General features: G+C 40.4%; 2 non-coding genes and 3 pseudogenes across 2 annotated transcripts; 3 read left to right on the plus strand and 2 right to left on the minus strand.

The window, feature by feature from the left end:
- Positions 1-244: 244 nt before the first annotated feature.
- LOC130412549 (U2 spliceosomal RNA) lies at positions 245-401 on the plus strand (annotated as a pseudogene).
- A 634-nt stretch (positions 402-1,035) lies between these two features.
- On the plus strand, positions 1,036-1,199 carry LOC130412382 (U1 spliceosomal RNA). Its single transcript, XR_008905268.1, has one exon. It is a non-coding gene; the product is annotated as a U1 spliceosomal RNA (small nuclear RNA).
- A 14,332-nt stretch (positions 1,200-15,531) lies between these two features.
- Positions 15,532-15,706, plus strand: LOC130412548 (U2 spliceosomal RNA; annotated as a pseudogene).
- Positions 15,707-16,173: 467 nt separating this feature from the next.
- Positions 16,174-16,332, minus strand: LOC130412387 (U1 spliceosomal RNA). Its single transcript, XR_008905273.1, has one exon. It is a non-coding gene; the product is annotated as a U1 spliceosomal RNA (small nuclear RNA).
- Positions 16,333-16,956: 624 nt separating this feature from the next.
- On the minus strand, positions 16,957-17,133 carry LOC130412534 (U2 spliceosomal RNA; annotated as a pseudogene).
- Positions 17,134-18,292: the final 1,159 nt, after the last annotated feature.

Consider the following 18,292-nt stretch of genomic DNA (forward strand, 5'->3'; position numbering starts at 1 on the left):
CAGGGACTCCACCCGGTTCTGGACAACGGATGACGAGAGACAGTGTTTTTTTAAGTTTGTGGGTTTTTTTAATGGGCACTTCCTTGGATGTATAGTTTTTAACATCTTATTAGAACTTTTTAATTTCTTTTATTGATATTTAGCTCTCATTCTGTGTTTTTCACCACAAAATATTTTAAGATAATTTATGTGAAAATTATTTTTACCTGAATTTGGAGATGATTGTCTGAAACAAGATTTCAATAAAACTTTTCGAAAGAAAAATCTGTTCTTATCAGTTTAATATCTGGGGATCATATATTAAATGGATTTTTGAAACGCGGAGCTGGAAGCAAGGCTTACTCCGCCCACTCCACGCATCGACCTGGTATTGCAGTGTCTCCAGGAACGGTGCATTCCCCATTCGGGGATAGCAGCTTGTGTTGAAAGGACGTGATGAGAAGACGCAAAGTTTTATTTCTCACGTGACTGTCTTATACAGAAAAATTAGTTGGCAAATACTCACTCACGCACGCACGCACAAACTCACTCACGTTTGACTGTGTACGCGTATAGACCTAAATGTATGCGGATAGTTATGTGTTGAAAAACGTAGTTCCTATTAGAGACGCTTGCGCCTGGCTTAAATGCTGTTGAGAATGGGCTTCCTGTAGCTCAGTGGTAAGAGCATTGCGTTAACAACGCAAGGTTGTGGGTAGGATCCCTGGGGATTGCAGATACCTATGTAAAATGTATAGGATAAAGCAAATTCAAGTCGCTTTGAATAAAGGCGTCTGCCAAATGCTTAAATGCAAAAGGTGTCCAGCATCCAAATGAAAAACTTTCAGCACATATGTGGACTGTTTGTGTAGAATTCTTAATGTATTTGTCTGTTCATGTGTATGTTTGCCTGTGGACTGTCGCCTTTGTGCGCTTTCCCATGGGTTCTACAGAGCAATCAACTGGAACTTGCAGTGGCCGAACGCTCGCTCGGGGTCAGCAATGATCCGCATCGCAGAGGCAAGTAAGCGATGTCTTGCCTGAAGGGGGCAAATCATACCTACCTGGCAGGGGAGACACCATGATCACAATGGCGGTTCATCCAGGACGAGGCTCGGCCATTGCACAGAGGTTGGGTTGACTTTTGCGAATTCCCCAAATGTGGGAATCTCGACTGCATAATTTCTGGTAGTGGGGGACTGCGTTCGCGCTCTCCCCTGATCATGTATCAAAAGAAGAGAGATTTTGTATTGTGTCCGTTTTTGGAACCTTGTTGGCGTCAGATCTGTTCCGCAAGAGACGAGCACCAAATCGAGTGATCGATTAAATCATAATACAATGTTTTTTTTTTACGATTGTTTGCTCTTCGATCGTTCCCAAACACACATACATGTATGTATGTATGTATGTATCTATGTATATATGTATGTACATATAATTATTTAGATATTCATTTATTTGTTTGCTGGTTTTATGTTTGATTCATTTGTTTAATTGTTTTTTCATTCATATTTTGGACGCCTCATCAGACGAGTATAGAACGCATCTTCGACGGAGATTCTGCCAGACCACGCTGACCTTCATTTCTGTGAAACGTGTGCGTGCTCGTCCGTTCCTTCATCCGTTCAGGTCTTCATAAATAGCCCATTTAATTATTTCTTCTTTCGTTAATCGGTTAATTGATTCTATTGTTTAAACGATACATTTGATTGTCCGTGCGTTCCTTCATTCGTTCAGGTTTTCATAAATAGCCCATTTAATTATTTCTTCTTTCGTTAATTAGTTAATTGATTAGATTGTTTAAACGATACATTTGATTGTCCGTCCGTTCCTTCATTAGTTCAGGTCTTCATAAATAGCCCATTTAATTATTTCTTCTTTCGTTAATTAGTTAATTGATTCTATTGTTTAAACGATACATTTGATTGTCTGTTTGTACGTTCACACGCTGACTTTTGAGCCGCATGTGCACCGCAAGCCCAATACTCGGAGCCGCCCCTCGCTCTCCCGCTCGCCACCCATAGTGGGCATCGCTTCTCGGCCTTTTGGCTAAGATCATGTGTCTGGTCAGAAGGTTGTGTTGCGATCGCCTCTTGTAGGTTCCCAGGCTAGTTTTTTCCAGTAACACTAGCTCCAAACCTACGAGAGGTATACTGTTGCGGCGTTTCCTGCTAAAGCAGTTTTTAAAGAAGGCATCTTTTTGAGAGCGGATTTCATTGGACGATTCATTTTAAGGTAAGTTATTTATTTATTTATTTATTTATTGTCTTGTTTTAAAGTTTGTTTTAGTGTGCTGTAGGTGCCTCCACCATGTCGACTGCCCGTGCCGGCGTGCGGAGGCACCACAGTGTGCGGCTCATTTTTAAAGAGATGGATGGAAAGCTTTTGGGAATGTCACGTCTTGACTTCTCCAGAAAGCCTATCCAGAAAACCCTTGGGTTTCATCCAACTGATTTAAATTGTTTGATGATGCTGCCGCAGAACAAAGGTTTTGACGTGAGTTTTGCTAGTGCTTCCCTATTAAATGTTTTCTGGCAAAGGTTTGAGATTTGTAAAACCCAGTTCTCGATGTTTACCGTTGAGAAACTTTCTGACAATTCACTTAAAACAGTAATTGTTAGACTGTTTAATGAAACTGTAGACGGAGACGACATTTGTGTTTGGCTGGGTAGATTTTGCACGGTTAGAGGCCAATCAATCAAAGTGGTAGATGATGACGGCATCTGGGACTGCTGCTGGCGAATCACCATCAAACAATGGGAGGACGCCAACGGCTATCAGGGCCTGAAACAACTGCCATCAATGATTGTGCTGGGAGAAAACCGAGGCTACATCCGTTACCAAGGTATGCCAAAGCTGTGTCGAAAGTGTGGAAAATTGGTACAGCTAGCTGAGGCCTGCCAAGAAATAGTTTGTGTGAAGTGCAGAGAGATTGGTCATACCTTTTAGGAATGTACCAATGGCAGAAGGTGCAATCTCTGTGGCAACAGCAAACACCTCTACAGGGACTGCCCCAAAAGTTTTGCCAACAAATTACAAGGTAACAAAATGGCCGACCCACAAACCGAACAAAGAGAGGAGGCGGTCCCTGGGGTATTGGCGGGAATTTCAAATCCCCAGCCAACCCCAGGGTTTGGTCAAGAGGAAGGAAGGGAGGTGGCCAAAGGGGCGGAGCCAATGTTTTTAACCGAACAGGAGGAGGAAGAAGAACACGAGAAAGATAACGAATCGGAGGAAATGACTGCTTCCCTTATAACTGTATCGGAGGTAAGTGCTGATATCAGCAGGAGTGAAACAGAGTGCTCACTCCCAAATGCTCAAGTACAGAAAAGACCCGCTGGGTCTCCGTTGTCTAAAATAGACAAAAAACTGAGAGGTACACAACATTCAGAGAGCACATCACCGGAAGATCCAGACCGCATATCGCCCCAGGAGTCCCCAAATGAGGTGTCTTTTCTGAACATTAAGCTAAAAGCATCATCACCAAAGGAGCTGCAAGAGGCTCCCTCTGCAGCTCCTCAAACATGTTATTCCCGCCCACCTGATCTCAGCCTTGTGGAGATAAGGAGGAGCAAGTATCACATGAAATTTTATGATTTTAAGTATATCTGTAGCCTTTTATTGTCCTTTTAAAAGTATTTTATGCCAACCTGTCATACTATTTTAACCATACTGCTTATGGCACTCACTATCCTTACCTTAAATGTGAGAAGTGTGAGGTCCACTTTGAGAGCACAGAGTGTTTTATCCTATTTAAAAGATTTTAATACAGATGTCATTTTATTTCAAGACTGTGCTCTACCTTTCCAGAAGCATTATAAAGAATGGGAAAAAGCTATGGACTCCGGGGCCCTCTATATGGAGTGGCTCCAATGATAATAGAAATGCTATTATTATGCTAGGTAATAAATACAACAATAAAAATAAAGTACATAAAAATGAAGTATAACACATTGTAATAAGCATGAATGAAAATTAAAGAAATTAAGATAAAGAAATGCGCATAACAAATGAAATATGAAATCTTAATTAAAGAAAACAAAATAAAATGTGCACAAAGAAAAAACAATAAGGATACAAATGTATAACATGTAAACATAAAAATAAACCATCCGTAATATAAAATCAAGAAAATATGAAAACAAGCATGCATAGTATTGATTAGGTTACAAAAATATATTTGTTTTGCATTCGAACCTAATATTCAAATGAAGTTTTCTAACTCTCCTCTGCCTGTTGCAAAGTCAATACTGTTTTGTGTAATAACTTTTGATAACATTCTTGTTGAGTCAAATTTGTTTTCTCATCATCATAATACCTTAACATGTCCATCTGTTTAACTGTGGCTTTAATAATTAGGGATTTTAATATGGGTATTGCACAACAAAACAGTAATCCTCCTATCCCAGTTGTCACTCCAAAAAGTATTCCTAATTTCGCTAACCATTCTCCCAAAATTCCTAATTTTAAATTAAACCAATCCGATGTTTTTTCATCTTTTCCAGCATTAGTTGCTAATTCTATTTGTAATTCTTTGAGTTTAGTCATGGCTTTAGTAAATGTCCCTTCTGGTGATGTATTGTTAGGAATATAAGTACAACATTGGTTCCCAAATAAGACGCACACACCTTCTTTGTCTGCTAACATCCAATTCAGGGCTAATCTATTTTGCCATGTCATTTTACTGGTTGCATGTAATTGTTCACCTAAAGCAAGTAAAGCTTCATTGGTATAGTTAATAAATCTTTGTTGGTTGTAGTAAATATAATTTATCCATTCTATATTTTTGTTTGGTGAAATCGAAATTAATATTGATTCGAAACCTGATTTAACTTCGTCTCGTGCTTTGAACTGACCCGGTATTCCTCTAGGCTGTCCTATGGAGTCTATGTAAAATTTAGGATCTGGTGTATAACTTCTCTTAGCTCGGTAATTGATTGTTTTATTCGTTTCCCTTGAGGATTCTGAATCCCATTCTATTATTTTGATTTCTTGTATTAATCGAACTCTTGTACATTTTCCTTTCCATCCGAGGGGTAAAGAAGACAACAGTTTTCTTTTTCCACAAATCCAGAAATAGTCAGCTATTGCTTTAGTTTGATCATGATATATCTTTGCTGAAGGTAAAGATATAGTTTGATTTTCACAAGTTTCAGCTGAACTTATTCTTTCTCCTCTTCTTAGTCCTGCTGCCAGAAAGGGTTGGAAATCCCTAGTCATCTACATCTAGAAAAATTTCTTTATCTATATTCCAAATGACACTGCATTTCCCTTTAAATTGTCCCATGTTTATAACCCCTGTGGAAAAAACTTTCATATTCCTTACTATAGTCTATGGTATACAATTGTGGAATTTCTACTTGGTTATCTTGCATTTTTAAACTTTCAGTTATTTCAACATGTTTACATTTAGCTCTCAATAGAGGTATGATCTTTAGGAGAAGCATTTTTGTGATAATTACTTAGGAAACCCAAACATTCAGCTGGACAAAAATATCTTGCGGCTTTTATCAAATGGCAAGAGTCTCTGTTGAATCTAGCACAATGTTCGTAATCGAAAGGATTTGGGATTACTATCACTTGGCTCATCGGTGTTTTAGTACAGAATAAACAGTCTTTCTTTTTTACCTCTGTGGTGGTAAAGGTTGCCCATTCATACCATTGATTACTCTGTGCTGTTTCCCATAAAGCATCTAGTTTGGTATCGCCCTCATACATGCTGTAGTCTTCTTCAATGTTCCTTCGTTGTTTTCCATACAGTTCATTTACAGAGTTGTCACTGGGTTTCGCTGAGGAATGAATAGTTAATGATAGGGAAGTGTGGTTGTGAGTAATAGGATATGGAGTTGTCATGTTGTCTGTAGCTTGAACTTGTGACAAGCATATGATAATCAGGCATATTGTCAGAATTTTCATTTTCACTGCTTTGTTCATTTGCTTCTGCCACACTTTGTAATTCATTGCTGTCAACCACAGGAATTTCTTGCTCATTGACTTCCGGTATTATTCTTCCTGTTCTTTCTTTAGGAACTCTCGTGCAATGGTTCAGGTGATACAAAGTAGTTTTTCCTTACACTTGGACGGCGGTTGGAGTAGCTGCAGCTACTTTATAAGGTCCTTCCCTTCTCGGTTCGTTCCATTTCCTCCTGAACACCCTTAGATAGACTTCATCCCCTGGGGCTATTGGACAGGTTGTCTCCGTCTCCTCACACGACTCCATTCTCTTTTCCTGCACACAAATGACTTTATGGATAGAAGTTAGTTTTTTCATATACGCTCTTAATTCCATTTGCAATTGCTCTAATGGGGGTCCTTTGTATGGGCCTCTGCTGCATGGCACCGGCATAGGTCGACCTGTAAGCATTTCATGCGGTGTTAAATGAGTAATTCTGTTAGTCTGCATGCGATAACTCATTAAAGCAAGAGGTAATGCATCAACCCAATTCAGTTTAGTACTTGCACATTTTGTTGAGCTTGGACTTGAGAATCCCAATACATTTCTCCACGTTAGATTGGCTTTGTGGATTGTAGATGCAGCCTAATCGTTGTTTTATTCGTAAATGTTGTAATACTTCTTTTTAATGTCTTTTGTATAAAAGAAGAGCCATTATCCCACGATAAAATAGACGGAATTCCAAAACGAGGAAAAACTTCTCTTGTCAAAAACTTAATTACTGTTCCTGCCCCTTTATCTGCTGACGGCACTGCTTCTACCCAACGGCTAAACCGATCAACAATCACAAGCATGTATCTTTTTCCCTGCACCCGTTTTATCATATCCACATAGTCCATCACCAAGTGTTTAAAGGGTCCTTCAGGTACAGGTATATGACCTATTGTTGTTGTTATTCCCTTTCTGACATTATACTTGGCACAGATCTCACATGTTGACAAAAATTCCGCTACCATGGCGTACAAGTATGGAGACCAATAACCTTGTAATTTAATTTTCCTTATTACTTCCCCCTTTGCACAATGGTCAAAACCATGTGCATCTACGATAAGGCTGTGCAGAATTGATGTCGGTGCCACAATATGTGCTTCATGTGAACGCCAAATTTTATTAGAATCTGTGGATGCACCTCGTCGATGCCACATAGATTGTTCATAAGGGCCTGCTTGCTGCTGAATTCTGACAATGTCATCTAAACAAGGATGAGGTTCGATAATAACTTCTGGAGCTAAAATTGCCAGTTCACAACCTAATGCTATTTTAGCTTCTGAATCCGCAGCGTTGTTACCTTTAATGACATAATCATTTCCTTTTTTGTGAGCTTGACATTTTATGATAGCTAATCGTTTTGGTAGCATCATAGCATTTATTAATTGACTTATATGTTCAGCATGCTGAATGGGAGTTCCATCACTTTTTTAAAGCCTTGTTGTTTCCATACTCATCCAAATAGATGACACACCCCATGTGAATATGCTGAATCTGTGTAAATGTTTGCTATTTGTCCTTTTGCTATTGACACGCAGCTATTAGGGGCTTTTAATTCTGCTAGTTGAGCAGAGCAAGGTTGTGTGCAATGTTGGGATATTACCGGCACAAAACTATTTTCTTCTTGTCTCACTACCGCATATCCTGCATGAATTCCCAAATGATCTCTGAAACTGGATCCATCTACAAAGTAAGAAATATCAGCTTCGGAAATTGGGATGGACTCTAGATCAGGTCTTAACCTAGTAAATGCTAAGGCATTAGCTACACAATCATGTGGTTTACCTTCACCAACCAAGGGAATGAATTCTGCTGGATTAAAAGTGTTGCATCGCTTATTAGTAATATCTGGATATGTAAGTAACATCGCATAAGATAGGGTTCGGGCCGGAGTTAAAACAAATTTTCCTTGCTCAATTAACTCTACAGTTTTATGATGTGTGTAAATGAAAACTGGGTATCCCATAGTGATCCTCGATGCTTTTTCATACACCTGATGTAAGGCTGCAAGACCTTGTTGATAGCATGGTGGGTATCCCTGGGCTACATTGTCCAGTTTTGTACTATAGTATGCTATTGGCTGCTTTTTCCCACCACTACAGTTGTCCTGCATTAATATAGCTGAGGCAAAGCCATCTACTCTGTTTGCAACATACAGGTGAAACGGTCTACTATAGTCAGGTATACTTAAGACAGGTGCCTTTTGTAACTCTTTCTTAATACTCTCAAAGGCTATTGTGGCATCCGTATGCCATGTTAATGAGGCATTTAAGTTTTGCAATCCTGCTTGCTTCATTAAGTCTCTCAATGGAGCTGTCTTTACAGCATAATCTTCAATCCAATCACTACTGAATCCAGTCATTCCTAAAAATGTCAACATTTGGCGTACTGTTTGTGGCATTGGAGCTTTACTTATGCCTTCTAAATGTGATGGCGCTATGGCCTTTGTGCCATATGCTATCAATCGTCCTAAATATTCAACATGTGGCAGACAATATTGCAGTTTGGTTTTAGACACTTTGTGCCCTCCTTGGGCTAATCTTGTTAGCACTTTCATGGAATCTCTATGACACTGTTCAAGTGTTTCTGAACATATCATGACATCATCCATATATTGAATCAAAGTGCTGTCTAGCATAATGTCTTCTAAATCAGCCTTGAGAACCTGATTAAAGATATGAGGTGAGTGTGAACCCCATTGGTAGGCGATTATACGAATATTGTTTACCAGCATACGAAAACGCAAATAGGTGTCTGCTTTTTTATGCCACCGGAATGCTGAAAAATGCAGAACAAAGATCAATTACTGTAAAATATTTGGCATTAGGAGGAACATTTGTAAGCAGCGTGTGTGGATTAGGAACATCAGCAGGGTAATCTTCAACGATCTCATTAATTGCTCTCAAATCATGTACAAGACGCCACTTAATTTTGTCTGCTTTACAGACAGGATAAATTGGAGTGTTGCAATAACTGTTTGTTTCTATTAACACTCCTGATTTAACAAGTCCCTCTATTGTATCTTTTATACCTAATTCAGCCTCACGTCCTAAAGGATATTGCATTTTTCTGGGGAGTCTTGCATTTGGTTTAAGTTGCACTTGTACTGGACTGGCTGATTTTACTAACCCTATATCTGTCTCATGCAGTGACCATAGCTCAGCTGGGACTTTTTGTTCAACTTCCTTTAAAAGTTCATCAGTATTATTTTCCACTTCTGGTGTTGACATCATTTGTGTATGCTCTTTTTGGCTAACATTTACTTGTTGAGGAATTCCTAGCAAAGAAGTACCACACATAACTTTTATGTAATTTTTGTTAACAGATTGAAAGTTTATTGGATTTATTGTAGCCTCCCATTCGTGTTCTTCTGCTTTTTTCATCATTAGTCCCAAATCTTTTGCTTCCCAATTGTTTCCTATATATAGAGATATATGTGGAATCGAATCATTTACATTGAACCATTTCTTTGTAAATTCATTTTCTGTTATTTTTAAAGCTGCTCCCTGTTTACTTATTATGATGTATTGTGATATCATTTCAATTTCTTGATCTTTAGTTCCTTCCTGCCATTCATTTTCTATGTCAGTATTCCTCGAAGGGTCATATTTCATTGTGCAGTAAAATCCTGATTTGGGTATCTGTGCGTCAGGAGGCTGTGCCTTAATGAATTTATTTAATTTATTAATCGTCTGTCTCACGTCCTCCTCTATTTGTCCTATCCAGTATACATTAGCTTTCGGCTCTGATATCATCATTTGAGTACCCTTCTGATCTACATATACTCCATCTGAAGAACACCAAATATTAACACCCAATTTACACAATGCATCTCTTCCTAACAGATTAATAGGAGTCTGGTCTGACATTAAGACTGGTATTGTCACACTTTTGTTTTTTGTTTGCAAACAAACTGGAGCAGTCATAGGTATAAGTTGTATTTGTTCCGAGAATCCTACTGTCTTTACAAATTTTCCAGACATGGGGAGGTGTGAGGCGTAATTTGATTTTACACATGAATAAACTGCTCCTGTGTCTATCATCATTGGTATGGTTTTCCCTTCTACTTCAATTTGCAAAATCGGTTCTTGTTTTGCATTAGATGTTAAAATTGGTAGTTGACACACCCCCATAGGATTCTCTGGGCATCCCTAATATCCCTGATTTGTACCTCCCCAATGGTTCACTGGACCTCAAAAAGGTGCTTGCCAACCCATCCCCCTTCCACCCCCAAGGGTCTGAGGCCATGGATTGAATGGACATTTCTGCTTGTTATGTCCGAGCTGACCACATCCCCAGCACATTCCAGGAGGACCATTTCCTCTCCCTCTCCCCCTTGGCCCACTTGTCTGTGGGTTTCTCTGCCATTCTCCCAGTGGTGTTTGCTGGTGAGTAAAAACATTGAAGATGGGGGCAGGGCTCTGGTGGGTGTCTGGAAAAATTCCTGCAGGGAAAGTTGTTTGCATATCTGGTGAGGGAGCATTCAAAGGAGAAATTACAGTCATTTGGTTAGAGTCTTGCGTTTTTACCACTGCCTGAAACTTTTTCTTATTTTTGCTCGTAAGTTCTTCAAGCTGTAAGTGAGTTAACTTCCGTTGTAGTTCTTTCTCTTGATTTTTCAAGGATTGTTCATTTTTTCTGTATTGTTCCACTATATGGGACACATGGTCAACAAATTCTTTGTGTGATTTGGACGTTAATCCAACGACATCCTCTAACTTGCTTCTTACAACTGGTGGCATGGCTTCTGTAATAGAATTTCTGAATAAAATAGCCATTAAAGGGTCTTCTTCTGGATTCCCTTCGGTCTCCTGTTTCCATCTTTTTAAGTTTTTTGAATGTAACTGACCGGATTGTCTGTGTCCATTAATCGATCACCTTTCAGAGCTGTAGGGTTGACTCTGGTTGGGTATTCAAAACGCAATGTTTGCCACACAGCAGGGCGATACTCATCAAAAACAATTCCGTCTCTGCAATGTGAGTCCACCACTCTCTCTAAGCCAGATGCTTGTCAGATTTCTCCTAACTTTGCCCCTCCAATAATTTTTGCAAGGAGTGCTTTTATGTCCCCCACTGCTATAATATTGCCAGCTGTCTCATTCTCAAGGATGGTTATCCACTTTCCCGCCCCCTCGTTGATGTCAGGGAGGCAAGTGACAAGCCCCTGTAGGTCTCTTGAAGCCCACGGAATATATTCTCCCTGATCCCCTTTTATCAAAATTGGAAGTTGTTCGGCTACCGGCCTAAGTCATCCGATATCTTTTTCACGTGACCACAGTCTTTCATGAGATAAAGACTCCATTCCTTCTTCCTCAACCCTACTTTCTCTTATTTCATTTCTCTTTCTTAATAACATCTTAGTTTCCTCCACAAATCTATCTGCTTCTTCAATCATTTTTTAGCTATCTCTTCCTCTATTTTCCTTGCTTCATCACTTTCCTCTTCTTTTCTTTCAGTCTGCTCGGCTGTTTTCTTTTCACTTGGTATATTTTGTTCATATTGTGCTTTCACTTGTAACAAAGCTTCCCTGGCATTCCTGTAACAATCTAAATACGGGCCTTTCTGTTTTCTTACATCTGGCCTAATTTTTGGTCTCACTACTGGCTCCATCTGGTTTTCTTCACTAACTTCAAAGTCCCCCTCTAATTGCATTTCACCTTCAGAGGTCACATATGGGGGAGGGTTTGCACAAACACTTCCTGAGACACAGAAATCCTCTTTCTTTTCATTTCCTTCCTGGATTATTTTTCTTGCCTGAAAAATAAAAAAAAGTAATAGTTGTCCTTCTTTCTTAAACAGTGATAAAACTACTTGTTCTTTTTCTCGTTTTTCCTGTCTTTTCTTATGTTTTTTACCCATGTTTTTAATTTTGTGATTTTTTACCAATGTGTCTATTTGTCCTAACAAAGATAAATCAAACAAACCCTCAGTTGGCCAATTTGTATACATGTTTTTTTTTCTTTTTTGCCATTTTTTAGAAAGTTTAATGATCATTTGTTTGCACAAGGGATATTTCAGGCCCATAAATTCTACAGCCGATGCAGCCATAATTATTCAATAAAGGCAAAACCATTTTACTTTGAATCTCTTATCCCTCAGAATATTATCAGCTATACAAAATTCCTTTGTATTACTTTTTCCCAAAGCTTTCAATTACACACAGATTCTCAAAGTGATGTAAAAAACTTCTGATAATTTAATACCATACAGCAATATCTGCCACTTATTCCTATTTGCCAATGTTACATATTATTATTCAATCACTCCTTTAGATAAAATAGTTCACATCAACTATAGAGATACATTTTATTTAAAATGTTAGACTTTCAATCTCTCTGACCTATACAGGTAAGACTTCAAGCAATTATTATTCAACATTCATAACAGTTCCTTTATTTGTTTTGGGAACATTTATTGTATACATACATCCATGTCCCTTTATCATTCAGGGCTCATACTTTCATACTGTATTCCTTTTCTATAGGATTAATATTATGCCTTATCCCTTTATTTACAGGGTTATATGTAAATCTCACAAATGAACCATACACTACGCTTCTCCTGTGAGACACAGGAGGGGTACGCAGTCACCGCTCTGAGATGAAAAATCTATGTCACACTCATACTGCAGTCATGCACACACAGAAAATACACAATTTTACAAACCGAACCGGTTACATACCAAACACCCCCCCCCCTCAAGTCTGCCTAAGTTTCCACTTGGATCAACAGTAGGCCTCCCTTGAACTAAATTTTGCACTCGTTTCCGTCTGGATCAACAAGGCAACCTAAAAATAAATACCATCAATGTCCGTAAGTTTCCACCTGGATCAACAATAGGTCACACTTGAATTAAATACAATTTTGCTCTCGTTTCCATCTGGATCGACAAGGCAACCTTAAATAAATACCATCAATGTCCCTAAGTTTCCACCTGGATCAACAATAGGGCACACTTGAATTAAATACAATTTTGCTCTCGTTTCGACCTGGACCAACAAGGCAACCTTAAATAAATACCATCAATGTTCCTAAGTTTCCACCTGGATCAACAATAGGACACACTTGAATTAAATATAGTTTTGCTCTCGCGTCCCCTTGGATCAACAATGCAACATAAAATAAATAACTACGCGGACACCCACTATTTCACTTCTACCAAAACTGTGAGTACCTACAAATCTGCTCTCTGTTTAAAAGGCAACCTTTGTAGGAGTTTTTTTTAACCTATAGGACTTATTAGCGCTTTTATTTTAATACTACTTTTATCTAATATGCATTGTACACTTATATAAGTATTACAATTTGAAAACTGTTCTCCTCAAGACCAACCCAACAGTAAACATAAATCAATGCATGCATTTATGGATTTGGATCAAAACTCCTTTACTCAGGTACTGCTTAATATTTTTAAATCAATTTAGTTCGATGAATTTAGAAGAACGTAAAGTGTCTCACCACAAGCAATATCTGGCAAACAACACAACCTAACTATATAAGCAAAAACTGCTTACCTTGGCCAAATTTTGTTGTGTTGCTCGTCTAGAAGTTGCCTGCTGTGGTTCACCTCGGTGTTTTTTCCAAGGTGTCCTGCCGGGGTCGCTAATTCTGTTGTGAATTTTCTTTGCGTGTTCTGAAGAATTATTCTGGAGTCTCGAGTTTTGATACAAAAACCACTTTATTAGTGGAGTAGGATTGCAATGTCACTCTCTTCTCCCTTTTTGGAGAAGCCCTTATATAGTGTGCTTAACACACACATTCTCACACACACATCCTCTGAGACCCCCAATATAATGTAAAACAGATGTGTTTTCCTCCCCCAGCTTACCTAGGGTCCTTTGTGTCAACTAGCATTCAGCCCCCAAGATAAGAAACTCTTAAAATGATTTTATAATAGTAAACAATTGTAGACATTATTCTTCTATATTTTAGCGAAAAATATCTTCTACACTGACTGTATTACACTGAATTAAACAGGAGCAAGTCTGAGGCCCTGCTCTTTGGGCCGTGGGAGGACGTGAAAACAGAAGGCCTAGACCTGGATTTTAAAGAAAATGATCTTAAAATTTTAGGGGTTAAATTTGATAAAGAGGGAGGTGGACGGGGTAACTGGACTGACCTTTTAGGGAAAGTTAGGCAAAGACTGGGATTTTGGGGACTGAGACAGCTTACGATTGAGGGCAAAGTTTTAATTTTTAAAGCTGTTATTTTACCCTTACTTTTACTTGTGTGTTCTGTTTTTAGTCCCCCCAGGAACTTTCTTTTAAACTTGGAGAGGGCAGTGTTTTACTTCTTGTGGGGGTCAAAGTGGGAAAGGCTCAAACGAGAGGTTGTGAAGAAAAGGCCAGAAAACGGAGGAAAACGCCTCCCAGACCCCCACCTTTTTTTAGGAAATCGCTTTGTCGCACTGCACATCAGATACGCTGTAACCCCATCCAGAGACAACAAGACTGTGGCCATGGCTCGGTTCTGGATGGGGTCCTACCTACGATATCTCCAGATTTTAAAATGTGATCTAAGAACCCAGGTGGCTTTTAATCTTCCAAAAGAATATGTTTTTATAAATACATTTTTAAAGAAACACAATTTAGAGATTCAGGACGTCACCATTTTAACTAACCACAAATCTCTCGTCTCTCTTGTACAGGACCCGGAAACAGTGAGTCCAGTTCCAGGCCTCACATTAGGTGAGGCCAAATAAGTTTGGCGGAACGCAGCCCACCCCGCTCTTCAGAACCGGCTAAAGGACCTGACATGGATGGTGTCTCATGAAATCCTCCCAGCCAGGGCGGTGATGCATTCCAGAGGAATGGCCAAAAATCCTGTCTGTCCACGTCCGGGGTGTAATGCCCCGGAGACAGTGAGACACCTCCTCTGGGAGTGCGGCACTGCGCGGGGCCTGTGGACCTTAACTGGCCCCCTGTATTTCCCGTGCCTGCCAGCGGGTGGGGTCCAGATGGACTACAAGCTTGCCGTCTACGGGGTGGGCCGGAGCTTGAGAGCTTTTCTCATCACAGCAATTCAACTCGCTGAATATCATAAAGGAAGTCCTCTGGACCACCAGAAACCTGCTGGTAGGGAAACAGGTTACGGTGCCCCTCCACGTCTGCGAGCAGATGGTAACGTCTGCAGGGGTGCCGGGCTTAGTCATTCGGAGGAGGGGGCTGGTGTCACGCTTAGGGTCCCGGCCTTGCCCCCGCACCTGGTCGCCCGTAGATGCACCCTCACCAATCTGGCTACAAGAACAGCGGGCCAGCGGGCCGGAGGGAGAGGATTTCCGCTCAGCATCAGAAGCAGAAGGAAATTGGCTTGTTCTGCAGAGCGGGGTGATGGCCATCTTGTCAGGGACTCCTCCCGGTTCTGGACAACGGATGACGAGAGACAGTGTTTTTTAAGATTGTGGGTTTTAATGGTCACTTCCCCGTTGTATGTTTTTTAAAACATCTTATGGGATTTTTTATCAAGTTTTTATCTTCTCTGGTCTTAACTCATTTTTTTGATTTTACTTCTCCTTCTATAAAGTTAACTACTCTTTTTATTTATTGATGCGAAATGCTGATTTTATAAAAAAAATGTGAAGGAGATGTATAACTTGTGAAAATTGTGTCAATAAAACTTTTCGAAAGAAAAAATATCTGTTCTTATCAGTTTAATATCTGATACGCCCCTATCTGGGGACCATATATTAAATGGATTTTTGAAGCGCGGAGCTGGAAGCGGTTGTTGCTCCGCTAACTCCACGCATCGACCTGGTATTGCAGTGTCTCCAGGAACAGTATGATTTAAACAATAGAATCAATCAACCAATTAACGGAAGAAGAAATAATTAAATGGGCTATTTATGAAGACCTGAAAGGATGAAGGAACGGACGAGCACGCACACGTTTCACCAAAATTGAAGGTCAGTGTGGCCTGGCAGAATCTCCATCGAAGATGCGTTCTATACTCGTCTGAAGAGGCGTCCAAAAAATGAACGAAAAAACATTTAAACAAATGAATCAAACATAAAACCAGCAAACGAATAAATGAATATCTAAATAATTATATATATAAATATACCTACATACATACATACATACATGTATGTGTGTTTGGGAACGATCGAACAGCAAACAATCGTATTAAAAAAAAAACATGGTATTATGAAGTAATCGATCACTCGATATGGTGCTCGTCTCTTGCGGAACAGATCTGACGGCAATAAGGTTCCAAAAACGACACAATACAAAATCTCTCTTCTTTTGATACATGATAAGGGGAGAGCGCGAACGCAGTCCCCCACTACCAGAAATTATGCAGTCGAGATTCCCACATTTGGGGAATTCGCAAAAGTCAACCTATGTGCAATGGACGAGCCTCGTCCTGGGTGAACCGCCTTCGTGATCATGGTGTCTCCCCTGCCAGCAGAGTATGACTTGCTCCGTTCGGGCAAGACATCGCTTACTTGCCTCTGCCATGCGCATCAACGCTGACCCCGAGCGAGCGTTCGGCACTGCAAGTTCCAGTTGATTGCTCTCTAGAACGCAATCACTGCTGGACACCTTTTACATTTACGGATTTGGCAGACGCCTTTATCCAAAGCGACTTACATTGCTTTATCCTATACATTTTACATAGGTATTTGCAATCCCCTGGGATCGTACACACAACCTTGCATTGTTAATGCAATGCTCTTGCCACTGAGCTACAGGAAGCCCCGTTCTCTCTCTATCACACAACAGCATTTAAGCCAGGAGCAAGCGTCTCTAATAGGAACTACATTCCTCAACACATAAATATCCGCATACATTTAGGGCTTTAGTGAGTGCGTGCGTGAGACTGAGAGAGTGAGTGTGAGAGTCTGAGAGTGAGAGAGAGTGAGAGAGTGAGAGAGTGAGAGAGTGAGAGAGTGAGAGAGTGAGTGAGTGAGTGAGAGAGTGAGTGAGTGAGAGAGAGAGTATTTGCCAAAGAATTTTTCTGTATAAGACAGTCACGTGAGAAATAAAACTTTGCGTCTTCTCATCACTACCTTTCAACACAAGCTGCTATCCCCGAAAGGGGAATGCACCGTTCCTGGAGACACTGCAATACCAGGTCGATGCGTGGAGTGGGCGGAGCAAGCCCCGCTTCCAGCTCCGCGTTTCAAAAATCCATTTAATATATGGTCCCCGGATAGGGGACGTATCAGATATTAAACTGATAAGAACAGATTTTTTTTCTTTCGAAAAAAGTTTATTGTCATCATGTATGGTTTTCACATCTCAATTTCATGACTTTTTTAACATTTTAGTTTAGAAATTCCCACAAAGATAAAAAACATGTAAAGAGTGAATCACGGAAAGAGAGATAAAAACAACATAAAACAAGGGATGACATAAAAGACTTAATAAACATGTTTAAAAATCCAAACACATGCTCTAAAAGGTATAAAACACATGTTTAAAATTTCCAAACATGCCTAAAAACCCTTGACTGTGTTTAAAAAGGTATAAAACCAGGAAATGACCATTAAAACACACAATCTTAAAAAAACACTATCTCTCGTCATCCGTTGTCCAGAACTGGGAGGAGTCCCTGACAAGATGGCCGTCACCCCGCTGTGCAGAACAAGCCAATTTCCTTCTGCTTCTGATGCTGAGCGGAAATCCTCTCCCTCCGGCCCGCTGGCCCGCTGTTCTTGTAGCCAGATTGGTGAGGGTGCATCTACGGGGGACCAGGTGCGGGTCAAGGCCGGGACCCTAAGCGTGACCCCAGCCCCCTCCTCCGAATGACAAGTCCCGGCACCCCTGCAGCTTAGATGTCATCATCCGCTCGCAAGCGTGGAGGGGCACCGTAACCCGTTTCCCCACCAGCAGGTTTCTGGTGGTCCAGATGACTTCCTTTGTTATGTTCAGGGTGAGCCAGAGCGAGATGAGTTGTTGTGACGTCAAACCTCTCAAGCTCTGGCCCACCCCATGGACGGCGAGCTTGTAGTCCATCTGGACCCCACTCGCTGGCAGGCTCGGGAAACTAGGGGGCCGCACTCCCAGAGGAGTTGTCTCACTGTCTCCGGGGCATTACAACCCGGGCGTGGACAGATCGGGTTCCTGGCCATTCCTCTGGAGTGCCTAACCGCCCTGGCTGGGAGGATTTCATGAGCTGCCATCCACGTCAGGTCCTTGAGCCGGTTCTGAAGAGCGGGGTGGGCTGCGTTCCGCCAAACTTGTTTGGCCTCCCTTAAAGTGAGGCCTGGCACTGGACTCACTGGTTCCCGGTCCTGAACAAGAGAAATAATACATTTATGATTTCTTAAAAAACTGGCATCTTTGTTTTCATAAATATACCTTTTTAAAAACTTCTTAATAAAAACATACTCTTTTGGTAAGTTAAAAGCTACTGGGGTTTTCAAGTCTA

The sequence above is a fragment of the Triplophysa dalaica genome, chromosome 22 (assembly GCF_015846415.1).
Source record: "Triplophysa dalaica isolate WHDGS20190420 chromosome 22, ASM1584641v1, whole genome shotgun sequence".
NCBI classification, from domain to species: Eukaryota; Metazoa; Chordata; class Actinopteri; order Cypriniformes; family Nemacheilidae; genus Triplophysa; species Triplophysa dalaica.